Source organism: Anomaloglossus baeobatrachus, chromosome 5 (assembly GCF_048569485.1).
Source record: "Anomaloglossus baeobatrachus isolate aAnoBae1 chromosome 5, aAnoBae1.hap1, whole genome shotgun sequence".
In the NCBI taxonomy this organism is placed as follows: Eukaryota; Metazoa; Chordata; class Amphibia; order Anura; family Aromobatidae; genus Anomaloglossus; species Anomaloglossus baeobatrachus.
In genome coordinates, this window is record NC_134357.1 from 272,522,165 (window position 1) to 272,544,971 (window position 22,807).

The following is a 22,807-nucleotide window of genomic DNA, read 5'->3' on the forward strand; positions in this document are numbered from 1 at the left end:
ACATGAAAAATTCAATAGCTATTTGTAAGAATGAAATGTGAAAAATGGAACCTGCATTACTGCCATGAATATATGAATAAAGAGAAATTTAGCTACTGAATTGATCAATGCAGAAGAGCCCCAACACTACGCCAAAGTATTTCTCTACGTTGGGGTCCCTAGCTTGTGTGTGTCCTCTCATGCAGTTAAAAAACTTACCGTGTATGGGACGCTGAGACCCAGGCTATATATGCGTATAATGTGGATTGGCAATAGGTGTGTATGGGGAGGGTTCACAAACGAAAAACTACTAACACTAAGGAATAACGTTTGGAACTCCATTCTATGTCTGAACTGGGTGCAAAAAACCTAAAAAACATCACTATGGGGAGATAAGGTATGCACACCAGTGACTATGGAAGGGGAATACATGGAATAGCAGAAACTGCTGTGTGAATACTGACATGAAAAATTCAATAGCTATTTGTAAGAATGAAATGTGAAAAATGGAACCTGCATTACTGCCATGAATATATGAATAAAGAGAAATTTAGCTACTGAATTGATCAATGCAGAAGAGCCCCAACACTACGCCAAAGTATTTCTCTACGTTGGGGTCCCTAGCTTGTGTGTGTCCTCTCATGCAGTTAAAAAACTTACCGTGTATGGGACGCTGCGTCCCATACACGGTAAGTTTTTTAACTGCATGAGAGGACACACACAAGCTAGGGACCCCAACGTAGAGAAATACTTTGGCGTAGTGTTGGGGCTCTTCTGCATTGATCAATTCAGTAGCTAAATTTCTCTTTATTCATATATTCATGGCAGTAATGCAGGTTCCATTTTTCACATTTCATTCTTACAAATAGCTATTGAATTTTTCATGTCAGTATTCACACAGCAGTTTCTGCTATTCCATGTATTCCCCTTCCATAGTCACTGGTGTGCATACCTTATCTCCCCATAGTGATGTTTTTTAGGTTTTTTGCACCCAGTTCAGACATAGAATGGAGTTCCAAACGTTATTCCTTAGTGTTAGTAGTTTTTCGTTTGTGAACCCTCCCCATACACACCTATTGCCAATCCACATTATACGCATATATAGCCTGGGTCTCAGCGTCCCATACACGGTAAGTTTTTTAACTGCATGAGAGGACACACACAAGCTAGGGACCCCAACGTAGAGAAATACTTTGGCGTAGTGTTGGGGCTCTTCTGCATTGATCAATTCAGTAGCTAAATTTCTCTTTATTCATATATTCATGGCAGTAATGCAGGTTCCATTTTTCACATTTCATTCTTACAAATAGCTATTGAATTTTTGATGTCAGTATTCACACAGCAGTTTCTGCTATTCCATGTATTCCCCTTCCATAGTCACTGGTGTGCATACCTTATCTCCCCATAGTGATGTTTTTTAGGTTTTTTGCACCCAGTTCAGACATAGAATGGAGTTCCAAACGTTATTCCTTAGTGTTAGTAGTTTTTCGTTTGTGAACCCTCCCCATACACACCTATTGCCAATCCACATTATACGCATATATAGCCTGGGTCTCAGCGTCCCATACACGGTAAGTTTTTTAACTGCATGAGAGGACACACACAAGCTAGGGACCCCAACGTAGAGAAATACTTTGGCGTAGTGTTGGGGCTCTTCTGCATTGATCAATTCAGTAGCTAAATTTCTCTTTATTCATATATTCATGGCAGTAATGCAGGTTCCATTTTTCACATTTCATTCTTACAAATAGCTATTGAATTTTTCATGTCAGTATTCACACAGCAGTTTCTGCTATTACATGTATTCCCCTTCCATAGTCACTGGTGTGCATACCTTATCTCCCCACATTGCTTCTGGACTTGAACTTGACTCCAACTCTCTTTCCTCACAACTGCCACCCCTCCACTACTCCTCTACTCCTGTGTTTCTCCCGCCTCCAGGCCTGTAAACTCCTCGGTGGGTGGAGCCAACCGCCTGGCTCCACCTCCCTGGGGTGGACATCAAACCTGGAGGGTGGTGACAAGGCTTTTAGTTTGACTGCTGTTACCTAACTGGGAAGGGGGTGTGTAGTGTTGTTGTGTCTACCTGGGACGACTTGGATTGTCCAGGGCGTCACACTGATCACCCGGCGGACGGCTAATGAGAGGGATCAGCTGATCGCTCTCATTAGCAGCCGCCGGGTGATCAGCTGATTGCTCACAGCAGCCGGCCACCGGGTGATGAGCTGATTGCTCACAGCAGCCGGCTGCCGGGTGATCAGCTGATCGTTTGGCCGCCGAGAGAGAGCATCCTTTTGATTCCGCTGCTCAAAAAACGCTACATGCTGCGTTGCTGCCGCCCGACGGTCAGTCGTTCCACGACTGATCAGTCGGGCGGAGGATGCAACGCAGCATCATCAGTCACAATCCGCCGCTCATACAAGTATATGGGAACAACGGAATCTGCCAAACGGATTCAGTTGTTTACTAGAGCCGCGGATTGTGACTGATACAAATTGACGGAAATGTGAACCTAGCCCAAGCCACCTGTGTGTAATCCAGTCTCCGTATAAATGCACCTGCTCTGTGATAGTCTCAGTATTCTGTTTAAAGCGCACATAGCATCATGAAGACCAAGGCACAACAGGCAGGTCCGTGATACTGTTGTGGTGAAGTTTAAAGCCAGATTTGGTTACAAAAAGATTTCCACAACTTTAAACATCCCAAGGAGCACTGTGCAAGCGATCATATTGAAATGGAAGGAGTATCATACCACTGCAAATCTACCAAGTTCCTGCCGTCCCTCAAACATTTAATCTCAAACAAAGAGAAGACTGATCAGAGATGCAGCCAAGAGGCCCATGATCACTCTGCATGAACTGCAGAGATCTACAGCTGAGGTGGGAGAGTCTGGCCTTTATGGAAAAGTGGCAAGAAGAAAGAAATTTCTGAAAGATAGCCATAAAAAGTGTTGTTTAAAAGTTGCAATACCCCATCCCCATCAACCCACCGCCCAAAAAGGTCCTGGCTTCCCCAAAACCCCTTGTCCTGGAGGAAGGTCATCGGTTACCTTGGTGACCAGGTCTTGGCCATCTCTATCCCAGACTTTTCCTCCAACCTTCCTCTCCTTGGTGGCAGTAAGTAGCCCAGTGGGTCAAGGTATACTCTGAATGTGTTACGTCACCGCCGGAGTCTGCTCCAGCGACTTCTGCTCTGATCACCATGCGACGCCGTATTCCTGCCGTGGATGGTGCTGGTGATGGGAGAGGAGTCGATGCCAGCGGCACCGGTGGGCACAGGCTCCGATCATCCACTGGGCTGGGTTATCTTGGGATCTGCAGTACCGCTGGCTGACTGTGGGTGGCATGTGTCTTCCAGCTGAAGTTGCCAGCGTTCAGCTACAGCCAATGGGAAAACACCACACCCTTCTTATTCCCCCTCCTGTCACATGACCACTGCCAGAGATAGTTCTGATTTTCTGGCTCCTGGTCCACCCTATTCTGTTTTGTGATTCCTGTGTGCTGATTTCTGCATATTTGCTGACTACCCTTCTGCCTGCTGTTTTTGTACCTCGCTGCCCGATCCGGATTTGACCTCTGCTCCGTTTTCTGATTACGTCCTTGTCTGCCGATTCTGTCCCTGTTCTGCTATTCCTGGTTTGACCCTGCCTGACGACTACTCTCATCGGACTGCAGCCTTCCACAAGTAGTGATCTCCAGGGCCCTGTGTAATTCCAAATCCCTGTATAGGGGTTAAAGGGTTTCAGGGTTCTGGGGGTCCTGCTTGGTGAGTGGCTTCCCTCTAGTCGGTCCATTACATACCCCCTGAGTCTGTTGATCCAGGCAGGCGCTACAGAATGGCACAACATGCGCAACATAATTACAAGACAGTTTGGGGCTGCTGCCAGTCCTGCAGCCTTAAGGCCACTTTACACGCTGCGATATCGGTACAGATATCGCTAGCGTGGGTACCCACCCCCATCGGTTGTGCGACATGGGTAAATCGCTGCCCGTGGCGCACAACATCGCCCGGACCCGTCACACGTACTTACCTGCTCTGCGACGTCGCTGTGACCGGCGAACCGCCTCCTTTCTAAGGGGGTGGTCCGTGCGGCTTCACAGCGACGTCACTAAGCAGCCACCCAATCAAAGCGAAGGGGCGGAGATGAGCGGGACGCAACATCCCGCCCACCTCCTTCATGCCGCATTGCGGGCGGCGGCAGGTAAGGGGAGGTTCCTCGTTCCTGCAGCGTCACACGGAGCGATGTGTGCTGCCTTTCTTGAACTGGTTCCTCCACAGTTTGTGGGAATGTGATTACAGGTACAATAATTGCTCCATTGTACATAGGCCAGCGCTCCCAATAATCCCACCAAAACCCCAGAGGTCGGGTCCTTCCATACCTGCGGAGGGACTGACACCTTGCTGCCCCACACCATCTGCCCCGGTACTCCCATCAGCAGTGGCGGTACTCCCCTTACCGCAACCCGCAGGTGGAGTCACAAACTTCTCCCCTGTAAATATCCCCTTTTCAAGGATCGGAGTGTTAGCCGAGCCCGGGTCCGGACCCCTCGAGCCACGACCACCCCAGATCCGAGCACCCCGGTCTCTGCCGGGGCAGCACACCTCTAATTCTTTTTGGCGTCACGAACAGGATAAGAACTGGACCCACTAACCCGGGTGACGTGCGCCTTGCAGAACTGTCCAAATCTGAATTGTGACTGTTAATTTGCATTGCCACCATTTTGCTGCCATCTTGCCCGCCATCTTTGGCGCCAAAAACAACAACTACGCCATCATCCCCAGCAAAAGGGCGCAAAGCTTAAGCCCCGCTCCTTGTCCAGAGAGATTGGTGACGAGAACCAAGGGAGGGTGTGAAAGGATGTAAGAGCGGAAGTGGGCGCAGGGACGCCAGGACTCTGCTCATCAGTTCCTGTGTTGAGGAGGACCTTTTTATCAAATACTTGATTAACCTCTTGACAAGGGATTGTGGGACATATGTCGATTTGCCTTACATAATTCAGGTTTCAGATCATATACATGACACAGATATAAAGATGGCCGCCATTTCCTGTTATCCACACCTTGCTTGGAATGCAAGGAATGTCCAGATGAAAGAAGACCACCATATAAGGGAAGACTCCTGGTCAAGCTAGAAGACCAACCCACAGATCAGATGACATTACAGACCAAACCATCAGCATGGATCCACTAAATGACGTCCCTCCCATCGTCATGGTTTCATCCACTGGTCAGACCCACCCATCAACAGCAACACGGATCTCCCCATTCGCTAGCCCATGAACTGTCCCACTAAATGGGCATATCTGAACTTGTGTACGCCCCTAGCCTATATCAAGAGGATGCATGAGTCTCCTCAGTCTGTTCGGTGCCATTTCTAGTGACCAAGAAGAGATTCATATCCGACTGTGTCTGGTGTGAATTCTTTTATGCATGCACTTGGCCCATATCAATTTGGCCAGGCAGTAGGCAACTAGTGATCTCTGGTTAAGAGTTCACCCTAACATTATTGGCGCCCAACGTGGGGCCATCAGACGTCGACACCCGGAAACCCTTGGAATCGGCAATTGGAACGGCAGGACGAGCTCCACACCTTGAGAGAGGAGATTGATCGCCTCCCATTAAACACGGTGAGTCTGCTGATTTTTATAATCTGTAGTCTTTCCTGTGTGATCTCGGGGTGTGTGGCACTGATTGCCTGACTGTGTCCGGTTTTCAGGGTCTCTGTACACGGCAGACGGGTCTCACGGCTGATGGCCATATTAATTTCGGAAGAACCATCACGTGTTCAGTTGCCTGCTGCCTGTTTGTCTCAAGGGGAGATTGACTCGTAGTTAAAAGAGCAAGTGTAGGTTTGTGAGCAGTGTCTGGAAACAAAAAGGATATTGTCTGTCACATGGTTAATGGTGGTGCCTGTGATATGGTTTGCCTAGCGCAGTGTAGCGTGAAGTGGCTGGTACGGATACCATTGGGGCATAGTGTTTAAGTTTTGCGTGGTGTGGCTGGTACGTGGTAGTCTTGGGGCCTAACGCTGGACGTGAAGTGGCTGGTACGGATACCATTGGGGCTTAGCTCAAGCTTGGGTGATATAATTGGTATGAGGTGTCTTGGGGTCTAGAAAGAGATCTGGACGTGAATCGGCTGGTACGGGCACCTTGTAGCCAGGGGTGACACCATTGGTGTCTTTGTGAATTACAGAACGCAGAAATCAGACAGGGACCACATGACAGAGTAAGGAAGGATTTGGAATGCTACAAACCCTAGGTTTTCTTTAGTTTTTCAGTTGTGTCATCTCCCCATCTCTTTGTCTGTTATTCTTATCTTGGTCTGCATAGAGAAAGATTGTTTGGTGTTGTTTATCTTGGGAGAGGATGGAAAAATTTATGAAGTTTTGTCGTATTGGCAATAAGCCAAATTCAGATGGCAAATTAGACCCATGCACATTAGTTGCAGCTCGTGAAGGAAAGAGTCATATAAAACAATGTACAAAACTCATGAAATTGTGTGGAATGCCAGCAGGAGGAAGATTGCAGCCTCTAGAGTGGAAGCTTGTGTTAACAGAGAGAAAAGGTGTTTTGGAAGACAATGGATTGCTATCTGCGGCTTGTGCATGGGGAAGAGTTTCTGAAAGATTATATAGAGAGAACTGGGTAGAAGAAGTGAGGAAAAAGAAAGACAGAGTTTTAAATTATGTGTATTACAAGAATATACCTTGTGAGCGACCACCTCCATATAATGCTGGTGCTGTAGGATGTGGTGACTCTAGGCCGCAAAATGGTGGACAAAAGCCATGTGCTCTCCCCGGTTGTAGCCATTTTGTTGAAGACAAATGTGCTCTCCCCGGTGATAGCCATTTTGTTGAAGACAAATGTGCTCTCCCCGGTGGTAGCCATTTTGTTGAAGACAGATGTGCTCTCCCCGGTGGTAGCCATTTTGTTGAAGACAAATGTGCTCTCCCGGTGGTAGCCATTTTGTTGAAGACAAATGTGCTCTCCCCGGTGGTAGCCATTTTGTTGAAGACAAATGTGCTCTCCCGGGTGGTAGCCATTTTGTTGAAGACAGATGTGCTCTCCCCGGTGGTAGCCATTTTGTTGAAGACAAATGTGCTCGACCCGGTGGTAGCCATTTTGTTGAAGACAAATGTGCTGTCCCTAGTGGCACCCGCCCAGATTCCCTCTACCCAGTAATGACCATTAACGGTCAATACTACATCCCTCTGGGAAGTGAACAGACATTACCCACATTTCCTGTCACAACGATTTCCAGTGAAGCATCAACCCTTTCCCCCACCATTTCCGCTGTGAATCCAGCTATCCTCCCACCTGGATCATCTCCAGCACCGACACTTTCCACTGTCACTTCCGCTGCTAATTTAGCTGCACAATCACAAGAATCACTCTCAGCACCAACCCTTTCCACTGTCACCTTTGAGGTCAATCCAGTCACACACTCACGTGAGCCACTCCAAGCAGCAACCTTTCCCCCCAACACTTCTGATGCAACAGCACTCTCACGCTCACGCAGTCTCTCTAATACTACTCCCGGTGCCTCGAGGGTCCTTTCGCAACCAAGTGCACATCTATATGGGACGGTAGCCACTGTATCAGAGGAAGGCACATTTTGGGAAGGGAACACTGATACCACAGGAAGCATAGGGGGAAGGGAGTACTGGCAACCAGTTCTTGAAAAAGAGATTCCAGAAGGACCTTTATTGGTGGTGGGTGAGGGGGATATAACAACAATGGAGACAGATGCTATTGTCAATGCTGCAAATTCGCATTTAAAACACAATTGAGGTATAGCTAGAGCTATAGTGGAGGCAGGAGGGGCGACTATTCAAGCTGAGAGTCGAGTCATTGTTGAGTCACGTGGGCAGATAGCTATTGGGGACATAGCAGTGACTAAACCTGGCAGTCTTCCCTGTAGATTGATTATACACGCTGTGATATCTACTTTTGACCCCATGCATCCAGACGTTAGTACACAACAACTTCGCACAGCAATAACTCGCATTTTAGAATATGCGAATACTAGTCAGCAGATTGAAACCCTGACAATCCCCGCTATTGGTTCTGGCATTTTTGGATATCCCATTCATGCATGTGCAAGAGAGATAGTAGGCGTTATAATGAACAAATGCAGCCCCCCAAACATTTGCTGTCTCTCTGAAATCAGGTTGATTAGTAATGAACACAGGATTGTAAAGGCTCTCAAGACTGCCTGCATCACCTGGAGTCCACCTTATGATATAGGAGCCATTCAATCGGAAACTCTCCTTCCAGGCTTACCACCTCCTCCTGCTCCTCTCATACAAGTGTCGATGCCTATACCCCCGCTGCCACCTCCAATCCCACCGCTGGAGCCACTACAGATAGCGGAAAAGCCCACGTCTGGAGAGCCCACCCTCTATGTCAAGTTCACACCACAGCAAGCTGCTACTCTATTGAACCAGCTTCCAGATCCAGAAAAGCAGCCGATGCCTTTTTACAGAAGCATGCTTCAAATCCAGAGAAATTACTCCGCAACGTGGCAAGATCTCATTTCCCTGACAAATCTTAAAGCGGGCGATGTTATGGAAACTGCATTCAATGACGCCACACTTGTCAGTGACACCACGTGGGACTCCGGTGTTGAGTTCTGTCAACAACTAAAGACATGGGCCTCAGATAAGCTGGCTGATCAATCAACATCGCTCAAGGATGTCACACAAGAACCAGGAGAATCAGTGGAGAGATATCATGCTCGTTTAACTCAAATGTTTAGTGACCTCGGCTTCAGTATCCAGATTAAGGTTCAACGAACACTGCTCGTCTCCTCTTTTGTTGAAGGCCTTCGAGAAGCCCTGAGGAAGCAATTCCAAGCAATCAGACCTGAGTATGCCACATTGGATCCTAAGGATGTCTTAACGATAGCTAAGGGGTTTGAAAAAACACTCCCTGAAAAAACTACAACAACTTCAAGTAAAAAGACTCATATCCTATGGAATGATGTACATCATACTTGTAAAGCGCCATGGAATAAATGGCGCTATAATAATAAATAATAATAATAATAATAACATCATGTACAACATCAAGGTCAGCTTCCTTCAACACCACATGCTAGAGGTCTCTGTTTCAATTGTGGCAAACCTGGTCACTACAAACGCGACTGTAGAAACTTTTCTCGGGAACAATACCACGGTGGATACAACCGTAGACTTGCCTATCCCCGAAAGGACCAGTATTATTTAAATCAGCCACAACCACAGGTCCGCCCAGATGCCAGTCACATCGCTGCTCTGAGGGATCCGAATACCCAATAGGACAAGGGCAAGCCCGTGTCCACTACTTTGGCTTCTACGTCTGGTCCAATAGCCAAAGTAACCATCAACGTTCAAGGCAAACCCTTACCGTTTCTTGTGGATACAGGTGCAGCCAGAAGTGTAATCAGATTACAGAACCTGCCATTTCCCGATCTGATATCCTCTGAAGCAGTAACCTGTGTGGGAGTAGATGGCAAGCCTACTTCTAACAAACTTACCCGTGAAGTACAGGTTGGACCATAAAAAGATGTATTTATGCGCCTGGTGGTATCCCCCACTTGTCCCACTAACCTTCTGGGAGCAGACCTTCTCCAAAGATTGAGAGCGACTATCAACTATTCATCTAATAGTCTTACCATCACCATTACTGATCCGCTCGATCCGAGTGAAGAGTGTCAACTTCAAGCAGCACCTTTGCTTATGATGATGGACGAAGTCGTTAATGCTGCCTCGGGTGTTCCACCAGAAGTGATGTCGCAAGTCCCATCTACTCTATGGTCCACTGGTCCTGAAGATATTGAACGTCTTGCTGTACCTCCGGTACGGGTCATTCTTAAACCCGGAGCTCAACTCCCCAGGGTGCCTCAGTACCCACTCAAATCTGCCCAGGAAGAGTCTTTAGGCACTCAAATTAAGACTCTCCTGGATAACGGGGCATTAGTCAAGTGTACTTCTCTCTGTAATACGCCTTTGTTCCCAGTCAAGAAGAGGACATTGAAGGGAGAAGCCCCAAAGTACCGTATGGTTCAAGATCTCCGGGCTGTTAATGCAGCAACTGTATTGGAAAGTCCCATCGTGCCCAATCCACATACATTGCTGTCTCAGATACCATCAGATGCTACACGTTTCACTGTCATCGATCTAGCCAATGCTTTCTTCAGCGTACCATTGCATCCAGAAGATTGGTACCTGTTTGCCTTCACTTACCAAGGATCACAATACACCTGGACGGTCCTGCCACAAGGAGCACAGAATTCACCAAGTCATTTCTCTCAAGCCCTTGCCTCTTGTCTGAAGCCTTGGAGAGAGATGAACCATCAGGTTGTTCTCCTTCAGTATGTCGATGATCTTCTATTGTGTTGTCCTGATCAAGCAGTAGCTGAAAAATCAAGTCTCAGTCTTCTACTTCACCTCGCACAACAGAACTGCAAAGTGTCCCTCAACAAAGTTCAATGGTGTCAACCCAAAGTTGTGTTTTTAGGACACTGTCTCTCTCCAGGGTTAAAACATCTCACAAGTGAAAGAAAGGACGCAATTGAGACAGTCCCTCTACCAAAAGGAACTAAGCAGCTACAAGCTTTCTTGGGACTTATCACCTACTGCCGGTAGTGGATTCCAGACGCCTCCAAGTTGTTGCAACCATTGTATGATGACCTCAAGATGTCTACTTTCCCACTAAAACCAAAGTCTGTGGAAGCTTTCTATGCTCTTAAACAAGCCATACAATCTGCACCAGCCCTTGGAATCCCGAATTATCAGCTGCCTTTCTACCTGTTCATCAGTGAAGTAGCAGGACATGCCTCTGGAGTCCTAGCCCAGAAACATGGGGGAAAAACAAGACCCATCGGTTATTACTCTGCCCATCTGGACTCTGTGTCTCAAGCTTCACCAACTTGCCTTAGAGCCGTACATGCTGCACATATGCTCCTGGACAAAACTTCAGACATCATCTTAGGACATCCAGTGCTCTTGATGGCTCCACACGATCTCAAAGCTATACTTGACCAGACTCAACCTAAACATCTGTCACTACAGCGTCATATAAGACTCCAATGTTCCCTCCTAATTACGGATAATGTCACTCTTGTCCGCTGTACCGTCCTTAACCCGTCCACACTGCTTCCTCTTTCCAGGGGGGGTGTAGATGATGACAGTCGTGCTCCAGGAGAAGAGGCCTATACATACTCAGAGGATCATGACTGTCTACAACAGATGCAGCAAGAAGCAGCCTCAAAGAAAATTGTGTCCGAAGACCCACTCCCGCATGCTGACCTGACGTTTTTTACCGATGGTTCCAGATTTGCAGATGAAACAGGAAGGTTCCATACAGGATATGCCGTGGTTACATATGACCAGGTTATCTCAGCAGGATCCCTACCACCACACATATCTGCACAAAAAGCGAAACTTAAGGCTTTGACGCTGGCCTGTCAAGAAGCGGCAGAGAAGGTGGCCAACATCTACACGGATTCAAGATATGCTTTCGGAGAGGCTCATGACTTCGGCAGTATCTGGGCAGCCAGAGGATACCTAACATCCAGTGGAAATCCTGTAAAACATGCTGCTGCCATAAAAGAACTTGTGGCTGCTGTGGACCTACCTTCAGAGGTTGCAGTGATCAAGATTAAAGCTCACGGGAAATTAAATTCCCCAGAGGCGAAGGGAAACGTCTTTGCTGACAAAATAGCGAAAACGTATGCTGTGCACCCACCTGGGAAAGAGAAAGCAGTGGTGTACGTGTCTCAAGATCCTGAAGAGGGACTCCAGAGCTCTCCTATGAAGTTTATTCATCTACACCAAGACAAGGCACCCGATGATGAGAAAAAGCATTGGCAAGAAACAGGAGCAAAAAAGGATGAAGATGGAGTTTGGAGGAAGAACAAAAAGATCTGTCTACCCCGCAACCTATACCCCTCGGTGACAGAATGGGCACACGGTATCACCCATAGAGGCAAGAACCAGATGAATGACCTGATTTGGAAGACGTATCTGGCACCGGGGATCTCTACTGTCACCCAAAACTATTGCAAGTCCTGCCTTGTGTGTGCAAAATGCAATCCAGCACCACCCCAGAAAGTTACTCAAAAACATTTGGCCAAACCACTCTATCCTTTCCAAAGAATTCAAATTGATCATATTCAAATGCCAAAAGTAGGGAAGTATGAGTATGTACTGGTAGTGACTGACATGTTCTCAGGATGGCCCGAAGCCTATCCGGTAACCAATATGACTTCCAGGGTGACTGTTAAGAGACTGATAACTGAGTTAGTATGCAGATATGGGGTCCCAGAGGTAATTGAGAGTGACCAAGGACCTACATTCACGGCAGTATTGACGAAGGAGCTATGGACGTTTGTAGGAGCGGATTTGGGTCTACATACCCTATATCACCCTCAGAGCAGTGGAAAAGTAGAAAGACTTAATGGTACCCTGAAAAACAAAATCCTGAAAGCTAGTCAGGAGGTTAAACTTCCCTGGACAGACATTTTGCCTATTGCCTTATATTCAGTCAGAAACACTCCAAGGGGTCCCACTAAACTCACACCATACGAGATTCTTTTTGGGGGGCCTCCAAGGCTGGGTCAATACTTCCCACAACAGCTAGCTTTAGGAAGTGATACTCTTGTGAATTATGTTGTTGCCCTTGCTAAAGAATTGTCAATAACACATGCACGAGTTTTATCATCCATTTCAGATCCAGATTCCAGTGAAGGTGTCCATAATTTCCAACCTGGTTACTACGTGCTGGTAAAGAAGTTCACCAGAAAGACATCCCTGGAACCGAGATTTGAAGGTCCCTACCAAGTGCTCCTGCCTACTCCCACTTCTGTCAAACTTGAAGGAAGACCAACGTGGATACACGCCTCCCACTGCAAGAAGTTCACGCCTCCATCAGAGTCTTCTGCATAATGGCGCATAGCTTTTACCTTATGTGTTACACAGTTCTACACTCCTTTGTAGGAGCACAACAGGCCGCGATCACCCAAGCAGGGGGGGGTGATTACGTTCTGGTATAACACCACTACACATGTTGCTTCTTTTAAATTCGATTATTGTGATGTAGTACAGTGTGACACTCAATGGGCTTCCTCACCTTCCTCAATAAGTCAACCAGCACAATTAAGATCAGGACAACAATATATATGTGTTACAGGTGATTGGTGGGGACAAACATGTAGTTCATGGAGGGCAGTCGGGTGGAACACTGGTGAAGATTGGGGTTATAGACCGAAAACAGCCCTAAATAAACTAGATTCCCATGGCAAACCCCTACTCAACAGGATGACACTCTCCCGTACAAAAGTCATCAAGCCCTGTGATACTATTGGTCAATGTAATCCACTAGTCCTAAACCTGGAGAACCCTCAACCTGACGATATTGGCACCTATCTACTGGGCACATATGTATATGGTGGGTGTGCTAGTTGTGCCCATCTAGGTGTGTTCAGATTAGCAGACATAAGAGAAATGTCGACAAAAGATAGAAACACACACTCAAATTCCCTAATGTTCCGTATTCAAAAACGTAATAAAATGATGGCCATTGCAAACCCCACATTTGAAGATATTCTTGCCGTTGAAACAGGGTACACTGAGACCAACTTATGGTTGAAGTGGATGAAATATACCGCCAATCAATATAATAAGTCTAATTGCTTTGTCTGTGCAGGGGCGAGACCCCACCTAGGATCTGTCCCTCTAGATCTCCCCCCAGATGTGGAGAAATGTTTCCTGAGTCTGTTCACTAACAAATCCCTTAGTGAATTAAATTGTGAAAACTGGAAAAAGAAGTACCCCATAGTCACAGACACATCTAACCCAGGTCAAGGCATCACCATATATCCAGGAAAATACATCTGTTATACTAGCACTGAGGGGAACACATTTATGGGTAATTTCACAGAGGGATATTGCAGCAGATATAGTAATGCCACCAGAGAGGACCTGTTCAACCAGACCCAGTCCATTTCTGATGTCTTCTGGATATGTGGGGACATGAAGATCAGAACTCATTTAGAAGGTGAATGGATGGGGGAATGCACACTAGCCAAAACCATAATGCCCTTCTACATAGCAGCAGAAGGAGAGGAAGCCCTAACGTCAGAAGAGCTACACAGAACAAAAAGAGAGACAAATCCCGAACCCAAAGGCAGTTTTGACCCCCATGTTTACATTGATGCTATAGGAGTCCCAAGGGGGGTACCAGAAGAATTTAAAGCCAGGGATCAAGTCAAAGCAGGTTTTGAGTCATTCATACTACCTCTAGTGACCATAAATAAAAACGTAGACTGGATCAATTACATCTATTATAACCAACAAAGATTTGTCAATTACACTAGAGAAGCTCTTCAAGGTTTGGCAGATCAGCTAGGCCCTACATCAATAATGGCGTTTCAAAACAGAATGGCCCTTGACATGATACTGGCAGAGAAAGGAGGTGTTTGTAAAATAGTGAAATCCGCGTGTTGTACCTACATTCCAGATAATACGGGTCCCACCGGGAAGGTTACGGTAGCCATAAAAAAGCTAGCTTCTCTACAAAAAGAATTAAAAAGGAATTCAGGTGTAGAGGATCCCTGGGACCAATACTTTTCATGGATGAAGGGATGGCAGAGATGGCTAGCTCAGATAGGCATAGTGATCCTTGTTGTTTTAATTGTTGTAGCTATTGTTGTTTGTTGTGTTTTTCCCTGTATAAGGAAGATGATCGAGAAAGGAGTAGAAACGTCAGTCCCCACTTTCCTAGCTCAGGAGGTCAGCTATTCTGTAGATATAGAGCAGCTAGGCCCCCTTCAGTCTTTCACAGTCCCCAGCTAGGCAGTCAGAGTAGGGTGAGTACATCAGGCTCCAATCGAAGTCTGTACCAATGGGGGCAAAGGCTTAACATTGCTCGTATAGCGGGCAGCAAAAAGAAAAGAGTTGCAGCCAGGTATTGGAGACTGATGGGTTAGGAGTAGGGTCAGAAGGTTAATGAAGTATTTGTTAGGGCCAGGTGGACGGGCAGACCCAGGAGGTGGATCCACTGGGCCGAACACCTTACTGAAGGCAAGGGGTCCGGTAGCCGGAGCACTACACGTAGCAGGACAGTCCGTTCAAATGAGTGGAATGGAGAAGTCCATGGGACCACGGAGTCACTGATGGTAGTCCGGGTGACAGAGCTCAGGTTCGGAGGCCGAGATGTTGTCAGGCAAAGTCCGGAACCGATGGAGCGAGAGGACGGATCACCACAGGGATCAGAGATGGTACGGACTGACGGGATGGCAGATAGTCAGCGTTCGGGGTTCAGGAATCGGCAGGACCGGATGGCGAGGCAGGAACGGCTCTAGAAGAGAGATAGGTAAGTATATCACAGACACAAGGAGACCTGACTCCTAGCTTAGGAAACACGAAGAACAGGCCCCGCCCACTTGGAAAGGAACCCCCTATATACCCTGCACCTGAATCTGCAATATCCTGTTGGGAGGACGCTGGCCCTTTAAGAGAGGGTCAATGACCGCGCGCGCGCCCTAATGCGCATGCGCGAGGCCCGGGTGCCAGAAGCCAGAGCAGGGGGCGGTGCACAGGAGGCAGGAGCGTTCAGCATCGCAGATGGGCACCGGGACCGAGGATCGGGTTGCCTGGAGGACGCAGGTGAGTATGCATGGAGGCCGTGGAGCGGGGGACGCCTAGCAAAGGAGCCGGGGAGCGTGGCAGGGGAGCCGGGGAGCGTGGCAGGTGAGCCGGGGAGCAGGGCAGGGGACCCGGGGAGCGTGACAGTATTTAGGGGGGACTGTTGAGGAGGACCTTTTTATCAAATACTTGATTAATCTCTTGACAAGGGATTGTGGGACATATGTCGATTTGCCTTACATAATTCAGGTTTCAGATCATATACATGACACAGATATAAAGATGGCCGCCATTTCCTGTTATCCACACCTTGCTTGGAATGCAAGGAATGTCCAGATGAAAGAAGACCACCATATAAGGGAAGACTCCTGGTCAAGCTAGAAGACCAACCCACAGATCAGATGACATTACAGACCAAACCATCAGCATGGATCCACTAAATGACGTCCCTCCCATCGTCATGGTTTCATCCACTGGTCAGACCCACCCATCAACAGCAACACGGATCTCCCCATTCGCTAGCCCATGAACTGTCCCACTAAATGGGCATATCTGAATTTGTGTACGCCCCTAGCCTATATCAAGAGGATGCATGAGTCTCCTCAGTCTGTTCGGTGCCATATCTAGTGACCAAGAAGAGATTCATATCCGACTGTGTCTGGTGTGAATTCTTTTATGCATGCACTTGGCCCATATCAATTCGGCCAGGCAGTAGGCAACTAGTGATCTCTGGTTAAGAGTTCACCCTAACACCTGGAACTTGCAGCAAGATGTCGGTGCCAAGGGACTGGTCGCCTGAGCGTTCTGTTCCCAGGACGGCTGCGTGGATTGAAGACAAGACAAAGCGACTCTGCAGGAGGATGTGAATGCAGTTTCTGTTCCTGCTGGATGACTGGAGGATCAAGATGAGGAGTGTGGCCGCGGCGGTGCGGGCCCGTGAAGCGGATGCCCTGCATGTGGAGCGGGTAAGCAGTAACCCAGGTCCGGTTGATCCAGCCTACCCGGCCACGGAATCCGTTCTGCCCCTGGCCACCGCAAAAACCATGCCACTTACTCCACCCTCGACTGAGGCTGCAGCCGAGCCGCTACCCTTGACACCGGCAGCGGAACCTCCAGCCCCCGCGGAAGATGAACAGGCCGCAAGACCTCCGGCCCTACCACCGGCCAGACCAGACCAGGCCGCAACGCCTCCGGTACCATCCACGGCCAGACCACACTCGGCCCCATCACAGGGCCCGTACCTCGGTACGGAGCACCGGGCCGCTGCTATACCACTGCGGAACAACCGGTTTATCTGTTCAACACTGCAGAGGAGAAGCCCACCAACACGCTGGTTCCGTTGCAGCGTGGCCCCCTGGTAGCTGCTGGGGCCGTGGGAATCCGAATGCAACCATGGTAGCTCCAGTCAGGTAGTTACCCAAATGTTTTACTGTTCTTGAGTTACAAGTTGAAGAATGACTGTCACGATTGTCGCCCTTGTTGATCCTTCCCACAGCATTCTGTTTAGGTGGGAAAGGCCATCAGGGACTTGGGTGCTGGAAGATGATCCCAGGGGTCTCCCGTGGAGGGCAGCAAGGAAGTTAATGTTTAGCAAGTGTAAGTGCCATCTATGTTGAACCTTTAAATATGCCCCATTAAAGATGAAAAGGCCATCAGGGTCTTGGGCGGTGCGCCACTAGGAGGTGGTACCAGAGACCCTTGGTGGAGGGTGGCTCAAGGTAATGCCTGCCATATTACCCCAGCGGTTAACTGAGAAGGTAAAAGTGTTAAAGAGTGTTGCAAAATGGCTGCACCAGTTGTGCGTCCCCTAGGACTGTACTACTAGAGTTGTCTCCTGAACCATCAGGACTTCAATCCTGTCACCACGGACACTACAAGGAACTCAGGATGGTGTGACACCAAGGCTAGCGGTGGCACCAGGGGTTCAGGTGTTTTGGGTGGCGGGTTGAAGGGAAAGGGACAATGGGAATGGACTTTCGCACGAAGGAGCTACAGCAAAGTAGGCTGAGCTACCGGCTACCGCTACAACCAGTAGCGTTCCCAAGTGTTCTTATGTGAGATTCTGTGAGTTTTGTAACGTTCAAGTGTATTGCCTCCCCTGTGTGGGAAGAATATTTAAAAAAATCTAACATGTTATCTTTTCCCAGTTCCTGAAAAATAAAAACTCTGTGTGTCCTGTAGCTTGGGGACCAGCTACGTTTAACCAAGGGGGAATGTGGCTCCCCTGACTGTATCAGGGTGCCACAGGGTATTGCAATACTTACCCAGGGTGCAGGGCCTACCCCCCATGGTTCCAGGTTCCCAATCACCGGTGTCACACCACCAGCATCACAAATCCCAATCACACCTCACATCAAACCTGTCAGACACACCAGTGGGATTGGCTAAGCTGGAATCTGGCCACCCACCTAGGGGTCAGGCAGACTGGTGGGAGGAAGGAAGTCAGTTAGAGAGTAGCCCTCAAAGAGTGAGGAGCTGGGAGTTGTAGCTCCCGGGGAGCGAGACCAAGGATGGGTCGCAGACGGTGGTCCGGGACCACAGGAGTCGGGAACTGGTGGCAGTGACATTGGAGCGTGTGCGATGGACATAGTCTAGGAGGACTGTCGGCATCAGAACCCCAAAAGAACTGACCGGTACCGAGCACAGCGACGTACAGGACCCTTGATTAGGGAAGAGCTTCAGGCACCTTGACAATTAACCTGTGGAGGATAGTGTCTTTCTAAACTTCCCCAAGAGCTCAGAGATTGAAGGTATCAGCACAACACGGGGGATAGGGTTTTCTAGAAAAACAACCCAACTGAAATCCCAAGTGCCAGCCATCAAGAGCACAGCTGCCATGCCACAGACATGCACACTCATGCAGACACGCTCACACACTCAAACAAACGTAAACACACAGGCACGAACATGAATCCCTCCACACAGACATTAAGACAGGCACACATACTGTATGTAGACACAGAAATGTACACATACACACTTACATACGTACACACACAGACTTGCTGACACGTACACATAGGCAGACACATAGACATGCACACACACAGAAAAACGTACACACATGCAGACAGGTGCACATAGACAGACACATGCACATGTTCACACAGACACGCACATGAATGCAGACATGTACACATATAAAAAACGCAGACAGACACATACACAGAGACATGCAGAAAAACGCAGCCAGGCACATGCACGGACAGACACACATATGTAGACATGCACACAGGCAAACATATGCACAAGAATGAACACAAGTACAAGCATGAATACACACACGTAGGCACATACATGCACACAGAACATAGTCAGGCCCATGCACAGACAAGCACAAATACATAGACACACAGGCACATGCTCTAATGTACACACATATATACATACATACACACATGTGCACAGATTATTCTGTTTTATACAAAAAAGTCATATAAACAGACATACATATACACAAACACATACACACACATTAGAGGAGTTCTTACCTTCCCCATGCTTGTCTCTGGTCCGGCCGCAGGCTCCATTGATGATCCTCTCCGGTGGGAAGCAGCAGTGTTGGCCTCGCTGCCTGACACCACAGTTAGCAGACGCCGCCGCGTCTTTTAACTGTTAGATGGCTGGGGCAGAACACGAACACTAAAAGGCGCAGTGCAGCCTTGGTCGACACAGAAACAAGCGACCCAGCAACAGCTGTTGGTGGAGCCGCCCAGGACCCCGTCACTGCCGCTGGTGGAGCTGCACCAGCGTCTGTGCTAGGGCCCTGCCACTGCTGCTAGTGGAGAGGCCCAGGGCTGCGGCATTGCCTAGCCGTGGTTACCAGCCTGGGGCCCTATGTAAAGTAAGGCTAGTTTCACACTTGCGTTGGACGGGATCCGTAGCATTGCGTTGTGTGACGGATGCAACGGATGCGTTGCATATAGTGGCACAACGCAATGCTACGGATCGTACAAAATAACGGAAAGCTTTTTTTTTTTTTTCTTCTTACAGTTTACCGGCAGCCGACTATTGTGAACGATCAGCTGATCACTCTTAATAGCCGGCGGCCGAGCGATCTCACATGCCGGCGGCCGAGCGCTCAGCTGGGCGCCCTGACATGCCGGCGGCTGAGCGCTCAGCTGAGTGCCCTGACATGACGGCGGCTGAGCGCTCAGCTGAGTGCCCTGACATGACGGCGGCTGAGCGCTCAGCTGAGTGCCCTGACATGCCGGCGGCTGAGCGCTCAGCTGAGTGCCCTGACATGCCGGCGGCTGAGCGCTCAGCTGAGTGCCCTGACATGACGGCGGCTGAGCGCTCAGCTGAGTGCCCTGACATGCCGGCGGCTAAGCGCTCAGCTGAGTGCCCTGACATGCTGGTGGCCAAGCGCTCAGCTGAACGTTCGGCCACCGAGAAATAAAATAAAGTTCGTGATAAAAAAAAAAAAAAGAGCATGTGCAGTGAAAAATAAAGGTTTCCGCTGCTCAAAAAAAGTTACATGCAGCGTTCCATCCGCCCGGCGGTCACTGACGGTCAGCGTCAAAACAACTGGTGCGCTGCGGGGCGGATGCAACGCAAGACCATCCGTTGCTATCCGTAGCTAATAGAAGTCTATGAGGAATATAACGGTTTCCTGTAACGGTTACCGTAATTCCTCAAGGCTGCGGATAGCAACGGAAGCCGTCCAACGCAAGTGTGAAACTAGCCTAAGGGAGCCTCTAAGGAGCCGGGGCCTACCAGGGTATCCCCCGGCGCCCCGGTCGCCCTGTCCGACCTTGATGTCATGCCCCTGTGAATATGCTAACATGATTTCCACCAGTCGCTGTCACTGCCAGCCCCTGGATATCTTGTGCATGCACGGCCCCCATTTTGGCCACATTACTGGGTCTCAGAAGCAGGGTGGACGCTTCCCAGTTTAATTCGGCACACTGCACATGACCAAAAGTTCTCAAGACGGCTCATGTACACATCTTGTGAGGTTCTGGTCATGTGTAGTGTGTCGCATTAAGCTGGGAAGCGTCCACCCTGCTTCTGAGGCGCAGTGATGTGGCCAAAACATTCATATTAGTGAATAGCGTTATACAGGGCTGTGTAGGGAGGGAATTTGGCCATACAGCCATGAATGCTGCTGGGTTGGAAGCATATGGGACCTAATAGGTTAATTTTATGAGGCGCACATGCCTGTTCAAATAGCATTATATTTAGCTTCTATTCACACATTGCGGTTATATTGTGTATTATTGCTGCAGCTTTGACATAATGTGACAGTCAGAAATAACCACACCATGTTGGGTAATCCTCAGGGACATTCAGATGGGTTTTTTTGCTGTTTTTATTGCAAAACGGCCACTACGTGCGAACACGTCCTGACAAACAGCAACCTCCTCCAGCGGCTCCGATAACTTAAAGCCTGGCCCCGCCTACTGACTGATCACGTGGTCCTGACGTCACCAAAGGTCCTGAAGCCCCAGCACATGAGCTCCCGCCACTAGGATGCAGCGTCTGTGGAGGCCCTGTAAGTGGCTTTTTTGTTTCTATGTTTCGCGTTTCCTTTATATAATATGTGTAAGGCGGGCACCACAAATAGACAATGGGAGCAACCTGAAGCTTCCGAAAATGAACGCGCGAAACTAAGAAGATAATACCGAATATTAACAAATGTATTCCATGTAAGAAAACGAGTGACCCGCAATGGCTACGTGATACAAACTGGGCCACAATAGGGTTCCAGTAAGTGCAGGTACAATGAGCAAGCAGTGACTACACCATACCATGCAAACTGGAATAATAGGGCAGTATAGGAGCCTGGGGCTGATGCTACCAGGATGGAGCTGCAAGAAACACCAGCACTGGGTAGTAGCACCATATCTCAATCCCAACATTTAAAGATGAGAAAGAGCGACAAAGTCTGCGGCGCGCGTAGCGGCAATTTTAGGACACACCCCCTAACCACACCCATTTTGTAATCTGTCACGCCCACATCCAATCCTTTTCGGCACTGCTGATCACATTGTATAAGGCCCACGATCAGTATTTGCAGCATTTTGGATGTAGCGTGTTTTTGCTGTGTCTAAAACGCTGCATTGTACTGTACAAGCACAGTGGAGGGATTTCTAGAAATCCCCTGCCCACTGTGCTTGTTTTTTCTGCAGCAAATACTGACCTGCAGAGCGTCTTTCCAGACTGCAGCATGTCAATTGTTTGCTGCAGTTGCATGCGTCCTCCGTAGGGAGAACATAGCAGGAGACCGCAGCGCACTGAACCCATGATAGTGGGCACGGGCAGCTGTGGTCTCCTGTGGAGGAGACGTGCAGCCCCGCAGGTCAAGACCCGCTGCCTCCAGGACACAGTGAGTCCTGATCATGGGTACAGGCAGCTGTGGTCTCCTGCGGAGGAGACATGCAGCCCCGCAGGTCAGGACCCGCTGCCTCCAGGACACAGTGAGTCCTGATCGTGGGCACAGGCAGCTGTGGTCTCCTGCGGAGGAGACATGCAGCCCTGCAGGTCAGGACGCACTGCCTCCAGGACACAGTGAGTCCTGATCGTGGGCACAGGCAGCTGTGGTCTCCTGCGGAGGACACATGCAGCCCCGCAGGTCAGGACCCGCTGCCTCCAGGACACAGTGAGTCCTGATCATGGGTACAGGCAGCTGTGGTCTCCTGCGGAGGAGACTTGCAGCCCCGCAGGTCAGGACCCGCTGCCTCCAGGACACAGAGAGTCCTGATCATGGGTACAGGCAGCTGTGGTCTCCTGCGGAGGAGACGTGCAGCCCCGCAGGTCAGGACGCGCTGCCTCCAGGACACAGTGAGTCCTGATCATGGGTACAGGCAGCTGTGGTCTCCTGCGGAGGAGACATGCAGCCCTGCATGTCAGGACCCGCTGCCTGCAGGACACAGCGAGTCCTGATCATGGGCACAGGCAGCTGCGTTCTCCTGCGGAGGAGACGTGCAGCCCCACAGGTCAGGACCCGCTGCCTCCAGGACACAGTGAGTCCTGATCCTGGGCACAGGCATACGCACATATACGGTACATATTTGAAGACAAATTCCCTAAAATACATATAAACAGACAAATCTATACACAGTCATCTACACTGACATACATAGATATATATGGGCGGCACGGTGGCTCAGTGGTTAGCACTGCAGTCTTGCAGCACTGGGGTCCTGGGTTCAAATCCCACCAAGGACACCATCTGCAAGGAGTTTGTATGTTCTC

General features: G+C 49.0%; 1 protein-coding gene across 1 annotated transcript in view; it reads left to right on the forward strand.

Moving 5' to 3' along the window:
• The first annotated feature begins 21,049 nt into the window (after positions 1-21,049).
• The window catches only part of LOC142312740 (uncharacterized), a 177,325-nt gene continuing 175,567 nt past the window's right edge, over positions 21,050-22,807 (forward strand). Inside the window, exon 1 of the mRNA XM_075351728.1 lies at positions 21,050-21,104. The gene's annotated coding sequence lies outside the window, so the exon portion shown is untranslated. The remainder of the gene's footprint in view (positions 21,105-22,807) is intronic.